Raw genomic sequence first — 12,639 nt, forward strand, 5'->3', positions numbered from 1 at the left:
TTTAAACAACAAACGTTTGTTGCCCCACAGTTTCTACAGGTCCGGAACTGGGGCCTGACTTGGCCGGGTGGTTCTGCCTGGGTCTCCCGTGAGATGGCAATCAGGATGGAGGCCAAGACTGCGGTTGTCCGGAGGTCTGCCTCCAACGTGGACCACTCGCGTGGCTATTGACAGGAGGCATCAGCTTGTCACTGCACGGACCTCCGCATAAGGCCACGAGAGTGTCCCCATGACACGGCATCTGGCTGCCCTGGGAGCAGGTTACCCCAGAGAGACGGAAGCAGAGAAGCCACAGTGTTTTTTTAGGACCTAGCCTCAGAAGCCACACACCGACAGTTCTTCAGCGCAGGGGGATGAACCCAAAGGCCTGAATACCAGTCAATAGACGGCAATCCTTGGGGGCCATCTGGAAGGCTGGCGCGACCATAGAGGGTCTGACAATAGTGATGATGATTATCCGTTAGAGGAGGGAGAGAGTATCCAAGTCGCATCCTTGTATAGATAGGCATTGTCGGAACCGAAAGGGTTGATTGACGTTTCTCCCCCTAGGTGGCAGTGTTTGTCCACATCCTGACCTTCAGGAAGGAAGCCAGCCTCGATCGCCTCCTTTGCGTCAGATACTGACCTAGGTGCTGAGGACTCCCACAGATTGAAAAGACGTATTCCGGTGCATTGGTTACAGCTGAGTGAATCAACTGTTAGTGTAAAATGTAAAAAGTACCTTGTCCATGAAGGAGATGAAGTCCTGGGGATTAGGGAGCAAAGAGGAGGGTTGTTGTGACAGTAGGGCTCTCTAGTAGCAAGCAAGATGGGATTGAGGCAGGGGGCCCGGGTAAAGGACAGGCCAGGGTAAGGGACAGTGGGTACATCCCCATATCAAAAATAGCCTTGAGCTAAGCAAAGGATTTGGGACACATTCTAGAATGTCTGGTGCACCCTTATCTACCAGGGTTCCTTGTTCTGAGCAGTAGAAGCTGACTCTGGATGAGTAAGTGGGGGAAAAAAGAGCATATTAAAATGATACTAGGGCCCTGGCTGGCGTAGCTCAGTGGATTGAACGCGGGCTGTGAACCAAAGTGTCACAGGTTCGATTCCCAGTCAGGGCACATGCCTGGGTTGCAGGCCATGACCCCAGCAACCGCACATTGATGTTTCTCTGTCTCTCTTTCTCCCTCCCTTCCCTCTCTAAAAATAAATAAAATCTTTAAAAAAATAATAATAATATACAACACTAAAATATTGAAAAAAATGATACTAGGGAGCTCAGGGAATTGGGGGAGGCCTGGAGAAGCGGCTCCTGGCTAAGCTTCCAGGAATGACACTCAGAACGATGCTGAAGAACTGGCCCAACAAGGAAATGTCCATGGCTGGGATCGCTGCTGCCACCCCACCCCGCACCGCACTGGAGGAAACTGCTGTCACCCCTGGGGAATGGCTGCCTCCTTCAGAAGCCACACGCTCGTGCAGCCTCCTGCACCAACAAAATGCCAAGCTTCCAAGAGACCCTGTTTCCTCACCTGGCTCACGTCTACCTCCAAGGTTCACAGGGGCATATCTGACTGAGGAAGTCCAAGTCCCATGCCTCAGTCCTGGCTGCGAAGGAGATTGGAATTAGGGATCCAGACTGCTTTCAGGGAGGCAGAACCTGGTTGGAATTTCCCCAAATACAGGAAGACTGTTTAAAAGATGATAGGAAGCCATGAGTCTGGCAGATGGACACACTAGAAGGAGCATGGGTCAGATGTGAAATACCATCCTACGGTAGATATATTGGCGGGGGGAGAGTATAGTAGGTCAAGGTTCCTCAACCTCAGCACTACTGGCATTTGAGACCTCTAAGTCTTTCTTGTGGAGGACTACCCTGCACTTGGATGTTTAGCAGCATCCCTGGTCTCTATTCATAAAATGCCTGTAGAACCCCGCCTCCCCCCGTTGTGAGAAACAAAGGTGTCTCCGAACTTTGCCAAATATCCCCTAGGAAGCAAAGTTGCCGTGAGAACCACTGGATTGGAGGCCAGCTCAGTTAGGAGGTTCTTTTGGTAACAGAAAAAAAGGAATAAGTGGAATGGCAGTGGGAATGGAGACAATGGGATGGGCAGAGTTAGAAATAATAGAACTTGGAAAATGACTGTATTTGGAGGCTGAGATTAGTTAGGATATAGCTTCAACTGCTCTAACAGAGATCTGAAATAACAGTGGCCTGGACAAATGTCTGTTTATTTTTTTCTGAAATAACATTCTTGGAGAAAGCAGTGCAAGGCTAATGTGGTCGCCCTGGAGACCATCTACCACAACCACCTCTTAAATACTATGTAAACCTGGATAAGTTCCTATCTGTAAAAATGAAAAAAAGTAACAAAAATATATCAGACTGGTGTGTTATAAAGGTCCAGTGAAATATCAAACACCTTTTGTTTTAAGCCGCTGAATTTGTTACAACAATAACAGAAAATTAATGCACCTGGTATCTTTATCTCAATCTTTTGCCCAGTAGGGTGTAACCCCCCAGGATGGCAGAAGGAATCCAACCAGAGGAGTGCACGAGGGTCTAGAAAAGAACCAAACTGTTCCCAAGGCACTGCCAGGATTTAAGGTATCTGGAGGGCTCTCCTCCAACACCTTAGGGGTCCATAAGCATGTTAAAGCCCCTCCTCTCAGCCATCTCTCTCCTTGAACTTTTTTTTTCTTTTGCAGGATGTCACCTTAATGTCTGCAAGCAACAGGCACTGCAGCCTTCAAAGAGTTTAAAAATTTACATTTCTCTTTTGTAGCATTTTATAGAATACTACAAAGGGATGATGTCACTCTTCTGTGGGACTCCCCATTCATTGGCTCCCTGTAGGCTTTTTTAAAGTAAGTATTTTATTTTAGGACAGTTTCTAGATTTAGAGAATTATTATAAAGGCTTATATACCACATACCCAATTTTTCCTATTAACATCTTATATTAGTATGGTACATTTGTTGCCAGTAATGAACAAATATTGATACATTTTTACTAACTAAAGTTTATACTTCATTCAGATTTTCTTAGTTTTTACCTAATGTCCTTGTTAGGACACCACATTACATTTAGTTGTCGTGGCTCCTTGGGCTCCTCTTGGTTGTGACAGCTTCTCAGACGTTCCTTGTATTTTCTGACCCTGACAGTTTTGAGGATCCCTGGTCAGATATTTTGGGAGGACAACCCCTTATGGTAGAGTGCCATTCTCATCACATCATATCCACACTACATACTATCAGCCTGTCTTCTCCATTGGCGCTAACCCTGATCACTTGGCTTCTCCACTGTCAACTTGCTCCTTTTTTCCTCTTTTTTTTATATTGCAGTCATTGGAAAACAGTCACCATGTGCAGCCCCCACTTAAAGAGTGGGGGTTATGCTCCACCTCCTCAGGGGTGAAGCATCTACATAAGTTATTAGAATTTCTTCTGCACAAGATGTTTGCCTATTTTCTATTTACCCAACCATTTGTTTATATCACTTTGAATTTATTTACTTTTTCTTATAACTCAATACTACTTTATTTTGTTGCTCAAATTGTTCCAGCTTTGGCCATTGGGAGATCTCTCAGTTGGCTACTGTATCCATTTGACATTGTAGATTTTCATTCATTTGTTCTGTTCTGTTTTGTGAGTACTTTCTTACTTTCTGGCACTATAAGATGCTGCAGGATCATTTTGTATATACCTTGCCCCACCCCTGGAACCAGCCATTTTTCCAAGGAGTCCCAGTTCCCTCCATTGGAGAATGGTACCAGAAGCCAGGATCTGGGTGTTAGATGTGCTCATTGCTTTCAGAGTGTTGTTGCTTCCCGGACTTCTCAGCTGACAGAGCAAGGAGATAGGCATCCCTTTGCATGCCTCTGGGCTTTTGTACACGTCGATCCTTCTACCTGGAAGACCTTTCCTTCCCTCCTTCCTAGCAGAATGTGTGTCTCCTTTGTGTTCCAAGAGCACTGGGAACATACTTCTCAGTGTTATCCATCACTACAGTGCAACGATTTCTACACCAGGCTTTCTCCAGCCCTAGATTATGAGTTTCTCAATGGGAAAGGGCAGGTCTTATCTATCTTCCGTAACCCTCAGCCCCCATGTCCTTTGTGAGGACTGGTTGAGCAAGCTTTAAAATTATACATTCGTGATTGTCTCTGAGTTCTTAATATATCTGTTTGGAAAAGTAAGATCCTCATTCTGTCTCTACCAGAGAAAGTTGGGTTGGCCTTACTTTGGGTGTTTTCATACAGATCCAATTTATTCTCCTGAATTTGAGTTTTTATCTATTTATCAACTTCTCATACGTTAGTGTCAGAATTACCTAGAGAGCTTTTTGAAACACGGATTGCTGAGTCCCGTCTCCAAACTTTCTCATTTATCAGGTCTGGAGAGGGGCTTGCGAATTTGCATTTCTAAAGATTTCCAGGCAATGCTACCATGAAACCACACTTTGGTCTATACCATGTGGTCTTAACTGTGGTTGTTTGGGACTTTTTTAAACACTTATAAAGAGACTTTGAGGTTTTAGATTTATAGAATTATTATGAAGGCTTTGATTATAAGCCAAAGTATAAAATAAATATCTATAAGTCCAAACTGATACAAACAGATGATTGAACACATAGAGAACAGGCAAATCTCCTGTGCAGAAGAAATTCAAATAACTTATGTAGATGTTGTTCTTGATGAGAAATTTAAATGGGCCTTAGTAAATGTCATTTGAAAGAACCATGAGAGTGAGAAAAAAAATCTCCAGAAGCCGTTGAAATGGTTAAAGTCTGTGCACTGAAAGCAAACAAGAAGGAGGCAGACAGAAGACAGGATGACATCGGGGGAGCATGGGGTTGTCACAGCGGGACCTTTAAACCAGCGTTGCTTGACTTTTTTACCAAGAGGGTGTATTCACAAATTTACTGAGTAATTAGGAAAAATATTATAAAGAATATTAGCGTCTGATCCTCAAGAAGAATGCCATTTTCTACTGCAAAGGCCGGACAGAACACTTTAGTAGACATTGTTGTCTCCTTGGTCCCCACCTGAGGCCTGTCAAGGGACATTTGCCCCAGTCCAGAGACATTTTTGTCACAACTCAGGTGGGAGAGAGAGGTGCTACTAACATCGGGGCAGAGGCCAGGGATGCTACAAACCTGTGCCTACAAAGCACAGGTTAGCCCCCTGCGTCGAAGAACTATGTGGCCCAATACTGAATGTCAACTGTAGCTGAAAGAAAAAGTTTAATAAAAAAGAAATTATTGTTAAAAATGAAAAGAATACCTGGCCCAAAATGTCTTTAACAATTTCTCGACAGAGAAATTCGTATGTGTTGAACTGGGCTCACATCGGTGGTCCCAGACGTTTCAGAGTTGTGTCGCACTATCTTGTTGGCTTAGCTCCGCAATGGACCCTTCATTTCTCATAAAATTCATATGTGTATGCACGTAAAATTTAGCATGAATTTGCGTTCACTCTGAACTGCAGGTGATAAAATGTGACTCCCTTGTAGATAACTGATAAAGGGTGGAGGTGAGTAGCTAAGTGGGTGTGCTTATTTTTCAAAACCAGGAGGGAGTCACTGCCGCAAGTCATTCCAGAGTGTGGCTGGTGGGTGGCAGGAGCCGTGGTCTGAGTCAGTCCCTGGTGTCCACCCAGAAACATCAACACACAGACCTCAGGAGAGTGCGGCCTGGGACAGAACTGGAAGAGAGGGGGAGATGCTGCCACTTGATGGGACGATTGTGCCAGATGCCTCCGCAGCCCTCTGCAGTGAACTGTAGGGTCACTTATCTCCTTCAAGAGCCACATAAACTCCAGGCAGCTTCCTCTAGTCAGTAATAAACTAGCAATTTCAAACTAGCAATTACACAGATTCAATTAGCAGCTTGAAAAACCGGATGTGTTGCCTGGCAACAGCATCCTTCTCTCTCTCCTCACCTTCCACATCCCCTGGACTATGGGTTGCCCTTTAGTGACCTTTCTAAAAAGGCAGCTTAGCATAGTGGTTCAGAGCCTGGACTTCCAGAAGCAGAACACCCACCTACCTGGGTCCTGAATCCTGCCTCTATAACTTACTGTCTGTGATGCCTAAGCTTCGGCAAACTACTTAACCTCTTAGTTTCCCTATCTATAAAATGGAGATGGTATTAGCACCTTATACAGTCTTGGCGGGGATTTCATGAGTTCATATATAACTGGTGCCCAGAGCATCACAAATCATAAATGTGACCTCTTATTTTTCTCTTCCTTTTATGTCCCTCTTCAGGTGCTCCTTTTAACCAGATTTGTCAACACAAAATGTTGGGGTAGGTGGGCATTAAGGGATCAGAGCTCAAAGTGTCGTTTCCTAAGACTGCCCTATTTGGTTCATCGTCCCTATATGCCTAATCCTTGTCCCCTCCCACTTCTGTCTGCCATAAAGAGTAACGCAAGTTGACTGCAAAGTTCAAAGCAAGTCTGGTGTTCAGGTAGGTTCTTTCTATACAGGAATGGCCCAGACGTTCTAGAAACCAAGAGCTGGGATGCTCAGTTCCTTAACACTGAATCTTGGCATCTTCTTTTAATGAACAATGATTCTACCTAGTTAATTATGATTTGTCTTTTGGAGTTGTAATTAAAGGTGCCCCTTGGCCTGCAGAGGCCGATATGCTGCTAGCGACTAGCAAGTGAAATAACGAATCTCAGATTCTAGATCACCATCGTGAGTACACTGGGTAAGCAGGAGTTCCCAGCAAGTTTTCAGTTACATCTGAACACCTAAAATAAGTAATGAACTGGAGACAGCGCTGCTGGCTTTCACCATTGTTGTTTTTAGGGATGCATTTGGCAAATTTGCCCCCAAATGAGTCCTTGCACAGAAAGGAAAGCTAATGGGCTGATTTCTATAGCCCCTTCCTTTCATTTTATTTTATTTTTCTATTAAACTTATTGGGGTGACATTAGTTGATAATCTATAGCCCCTTTCAAATGAAATAAAACAGACTAGCTGCACTCTCTTCTTCAATATTAGTTTCCTAAACTCCATTTATTTCAGACGTTTTTCCAAAATTATTGTATGTCCCTCATGAGCTGTACTGCTGGGTTCATTTTTCCCCTATAAATCAGCCCACTTCTTAAACTGTATATAAATTTGTTTGAAAAGGGGAAGCTATATAAAGGGAAAACTTCTATTAATTTCCAAATAGAAGGTAAATATAAAAAAATTAAAATATGAAAACTAAACATACATTTATTAAAAATAAAAAGTTGTTTAGAATATCTTAAAATATGAGTTTAAAATTAAACTCATATTTGCTTGCAATAGAGGAAATGCAAGTAGTAATGTATGTAATTTGTTGACACTGTATGAAAAACTTAATATGTGCTAGCTCACTTAGTTTAATTCTCATAGACACGCTTCCCGGTAAATGTGATCTCCACCGTTGCAGATGATGATGGCTCTGAGCCCCAGAGGAAGGGCTTGAGGCGGGCAGAGCATGTCCATGTGAAGCAAGAGCCTTCCAAGACTGCAGGACAGAACCCCCACATTCCACATTCCCTCCCCTCATTCGTGCAGGGCACGCTCCCCAAGAATTCCCCCCAAATCCTGTGCTGAAAGTCCCAGCCTACACAACAGTGACTCAGGTTTTCACCAAGATATGGTTAGACTTTCAGGTCCTTTGTGGAAAAAAGAAAAATTAATCAGGAAATATTTACAATCATTATTTTACAGTTCTCAACTTCCTTCTAAGTCTAGCAGATCCTGTGCAGCTGGTTAATGAATATGCAATGCAGATAGGAGGCTGAACATGATCTACATCTTTCTGACACAGGAAAGGAATGGGGGTGAATTGGGGGAGGAGGGAAGGGAGAGCCAAGGAGCTGCTCTGGGGAGGTGGAAGAAGAGGAAACCTAGGACCATAGAGGGAGAAGGGAAACAGGTGCCACCCAGGGAAGAATCTGAGGAAAGGACAGAAATTTTTATTTCCACATGATGTGTGATGTCATTCATCCTCTTCCATGTCTGGTTGTATTTTTTCTAATGCACTAAAGATAATCACGATGCAATTTCAGGTGTTACCTGTGGAGCACTTGAAAGTACTCTGCATTCCTCCAGGGTCGCACGTGCACCATGGGAAACCGCCCCAGGTGTCCTCCACTTCTGTGGCTATAATTCCACCTGTAGGATGATAACCTGGAAATTCATATTTCCTGCCACCCTCTTCCCAGAACAACTGGTATCACCATTTAAATGTTCAATACCATTGTTTCCAGACACACTGGCCCAGTTTTGCTGTTCCCTCCACCTTCCCCTTCAGGGATTTGCCTGCCTGGTTTCTAATGCTCAAATATTATCCCCGCTCAGAGCAGTCTTCCCAGATCACCCTAACAAAATAAGCACACCTCCCCCAGTTACACTGCACTACCAATTATAAGGCCACCCTACAAACTGCATCCCCTTGTTTCCCTCATAGCACATGCCACATCTGCGCCTTTTGTTTGGTTGGTTGTTTATTTTATATTTCCATCTGTTAGAACAGAAACTCCATGTGGACAGGGATTCTGTCCTTTTTGTTGAAGAGGAGCTTGCCCTTGGTAGGCACTCAATAAATATTTGATTTAATAACTAGATTAATCTCTGAAGGCTGACAATAAGTGATTCTATGAGGAGAGAGGCTACAGTGTCTCCTGCCACCGTTGGTAATGGCCACATACTAATGAATAAGATTGTACAGCACTTTACAATTTTAGGAGCACGTTCTCATAGGTTATCACTCTCTGTTTGTGTCCCCCCCAAATTTATATTCTGAAATCCTACCCCCCAAAGGTGATGATATCAGTAGGTGGGCCCTTGTGTCGTAATGGGATTAGTGCCTTATAAAAGAGGTTCCCCAGAACTCCCAGCTCCGTCCGTCCACCAGGTGAGGACACAGCCAGAAGACACCAGCTATGAACATGGGAGAGGGTCCTCATCCAAACATGACCATGCTGGCACCTTGGTCTTGCACTTCCCAGTCTCCAGAACTGCGAGCAACAAATTTCTGTTGTTTTTAAGCTATGAGATCTTAGCATATAAGCTTAGCTTAATTTAAGCTTAGACGATTCTATGGTATTTTGTTATAACAGACTAACTAAACAAACACACTAAAACAGTTACCAACCTTTTTTTTCCCATCAGAACTTATTAAGGTAGATACTATTTTTATCTTCATTTTACCCCTAAGGAAACTCAGGCTAAGTCGGTAAAAATAACTGGAGGTGCACTAGATGAGAAAACTGATAGGGCTGTCAGAAGTGCAGACAATGCCAAATGAACATGCCTGGTTTTCTTACTGGGGTGACCAACCCTCTCAGGTTTCCTAAGACTGTCCTGGTTTTGGTGCCGAAGATCCTGCATCCTAGGAAAACCAGGACCACCGGTCACCCTGTCTTACCCAGAAAATTGTACATGAGTCATTAGACACTTCATGCAATCCGATCCCTGGCCATTGAAAATGCAATGATTAAAACATGGGGGATGGGAGCGGGGGATGGAGTTTAGAATCTAAAGATATCAAGTTACATGATACCTCGTTGATGAACCCACCCAGCTTCAAAGAAATGCTGAGACAGGAAGCCATTAGTAACCTTCAGACAAGAAGCGGACACTTAGAAATGCCTTCTGTGGTCTCGCCCTGGAAGACGAGGATGGTAAGTAGGTCAGCCTGGTTATCCAGCTTCATACTCTCAGACTGAATCTGATTCACTAAAAGTCCAAAGCGTATTCTTTGCAGTAGTGGAGCCAACCCCCGCAGGCACCCTGACCAGGGGGAACCAGCTTATAATTCCAGAAAGAAAAATTCTTCCTCTTCCAATTCAATACAATTTAACACCTTTTTCAATACATTGGAAGTCTTAATCATTTCTGGTAAAGTAGCCATAACAATTTCACCTGAGCTGTGTGTGTGTGTGTGTGTGTGTGTGTGTGTGTGTGTGTGTGTCAGGGAGGTAATTATTGCCTAAGCGGCATTGTTTGCTCATCTAGGTAAGACCTGTAGTGTTCATTCATGCCATTGGGTAATTGAAGTGAAGCAATTATGCATCATATTTTGACAGAGGCATTAAAGGAATCCACCACTAGATGATTCAGACTTAATTATCCTGTCTTTGCCGCAGCTGAGTTCAAAGCTCAAGTAGAGAACACACCAACTTCAAAGGCAGAGGGAATCGAAGGTGCTCCCTGGCTCTGGACGCTTCCTCTGCTCGAGGTAAGAATCACGAACAAGCTGCGGGTCTCTGCCAGCAGACCGTCTCCCCACGGGGATTACGCTCTTGCCGGAGACGTCCCAGATCTGGTAGGACACCCTGAGCGGGCAGCTGTCACGTATTCTGAGTTATCATGGTCTGCTTCGGTTTCTCTGTTTTGTTTGTTTTTCATGTCCCTCTTGCTCACCGAGAAGACTGTGAACAGCTCTAAGAAAGAATAGAGAATTGGTTGGAACTATACTCTCAGTTTCACCATCATAGCTGTGTTGAGAGGGTTGCTCAAGAGTCTGGGCTTATTTTCCCTTCCATTTCCATGGGGAACCCAGCACAGTGGCAGAAAATACTGACGTGTGTCTCGGCCGGCGTGGTGAGGATTAAGGAGCTGCTGTGATCTCGCTGCTTTGGAGCCAGGTCTTGAATCACATCAGTGACCAAGATCCTGCCAGAGCAAACAGCCCTCCCACTTAAGAAATTTTTAACTTGTCCATGTTGTGTATGCAGTTTGGGGAAGGAAGATTTGGTGTGAATTTTCAAGGTGCTTGTCATTACAGATCTTCGTATGAAATCAGATGTGTGGGCTGAATCCCTTGAAATATTCTCCACTTCTTCCCATGTCCCATACCTGTTGCTTTAGACTTCTTACAAACATTTTATCTTCACTCTTACGTTAGAATATTCTTAAAGTCTAGGCTTTAAACCAATTGAACTTAATTTTTCAACTTTTGCCTCTGTCTTAAAGGCTACATTTCATTCACTCATCACTTCTTTAATCAATTTTTCCAGGGTCTGTCAGAGCTCTCCCCTCTGAGCGATAGTGGCAAATTGATCCGTCTCGGGAGTTTTCTCAATTGTACCAGAGTTTTCTTATCTCTAGTCACGGGAATGGTCAGGCATGGGCCATCTGATTTAGAAGTGTTATTCTGTCCATACGTCAGATGGAAATGTAATGAGTTCTGAGGCTTTGAATCTTGGAAAGAAGCAATTCCTCAGAAGCAACAAAATACGTAACTTGGCCAGCAGGGTTTTAAAATCATCTTGGATCCTTTTTAACAGGCAACTCACCATGCCCTTACTTGTCAGCCAAATTACTTAACCTTTTAAGAGTCATCACCTTGCCTGACAAGGTTCCTTTCCTCCCCTGCCCATAAATTATCATCCTAACCAAACAATTCAACTGAAAGTTATATACAAGCCATCCCTTTATAGCCCAGGAATTTCATTCACTCATAACATTTTTAGAGGAAATATATATATTTCTATATGCAATTTTGAGTTCCTGGATCTCCATCAAAGTAGACCACTTTGGAAATTTTCTTTAACCAAGAAGGGAAAATAGGTTTTTTGCTGCTGGAAGGGAATTTAAAACCTCACTTGTGCCCAAGAAAATACAAAGCGATTTGCACTTGATGCTTGAAAATTTCCAGATGCTTAATGATTTTTTCCACATAGAAGAGAGCATCAGGTAATTCCTATTTAAAATTCCCAAATTAAAATGAAAAATTCTAGCATGTATCAAGTCATTAAATGAAAAAAAACTATAAACATGAAAAGCAGGAGCCAGAAGAGCAAGATTTGAATCCCAGGTGCCTGACTTAGTGTATAATCTTGGAGAGGTCATTCAGATTCTCTAAGCTTCTGTGTCCACATGTCCAAGACGGAGGTAGGATAACATCCACCTGAAAGAATTGGTGTGAGCTTTGTAAATGGTAAAGAAATACAAATGTATTATTTCAGTTGTGAGACCACTGGCAAGTGATATATCTGCTTTGGTTTATCATGCTTTTTTGTTGTAGAAATGGAGAGCTATTTATATGATGGTTTGGTTTTCTCCTTTTTTTCACCGTGCTCTAGAACCTTTCTTCGTTAACCAGGATCCTGTAAGTCAGTCCGTTGGTCAGTTAGTCGTATTTATTGAGATCCTACTATGTGCGAGGCAGAGATATAATTTCTACCTTACTTTGCATGTAGTCTTGTGGGTACAAATTTATTGGCCTAACGTTCTTTCCCATTGCTATCCACTGCTATGAAAAATGGTTTCCTTTTTTGAGAGTTTGTTATATGCCTGCCTTGGCACGACACGCCCATTTACAGTTCTTTGTCTGCAGATGTTAGCATGACTGCACGTTAGGATGACTTCATCATTTGTTAAAATGTGGAAATATTTCCATACCCATTGGTGCATAGCTACAATCAGAGCCTCAGGGGCGTTCCCCTTATTCCCATAGTCCCCTTCATCTCTACTATTCCTCTGTCCAGGACCCCTGGACCACCCCCAGCTCAACTAGCAGTTCGAGGAAGACCTAGCTCAGATGCCAGGTGGACCCAGCTCCTGGATCCATTCTGAGTATAGGCTCTTAGTTAATACCATCCCACCTCCCAGAATGTGGAAGAGCTCACACTTGCTTACCCACTCCTCAAATTTCC

General features: G+C 43.4%; 1 protein-coding gene across 1 annotated transcript in view; it reads left to right on the top strand.

Annotated features, from left to right (window-relative positions):
- Positions 1–12,639, top strand: part of BPIFC (BPI fold containing family C) — a 47,740-nt gene that overhangs the window by 223 nt on the left and 34,878 nt on the right. Inside the window, exons 2-7 of the mRNA XM_045826551.1 lie at positions 31–432; positions 550–697; positions 2,495–2,593; positions 2,695–2,853; positions 9,561–9,660; positions 10,126–10,217. The gene's annotated coding sequence lies outside the window, so the exon portion shown is untranslated. The remainder of the gene's footprint in view (positions 1–30; positions 433–549; positions 698–2,494; positions 2,594–2,694; positions 2,854–9,560; positions 9,661–10,125; positions 10,218–12,639) is intronic.

The sequence above is a fragment of the Phyllostomus hastatus genome, unplaced genomic scaffold, assembly GCF_019186645.2.
Source record: "Phyllostomus hastatus isolate PE091 unplaced genomic scaffold, TTU_PhHast_1.1 phas_scaffold_755, whole genome shotgun sequence".
NCBI lineage: Eukaryota > Metazoa > Chordata > Mammalia > Chiroptera > Phyllostomidae > Phyllostomus > Phyllostomus hastatus.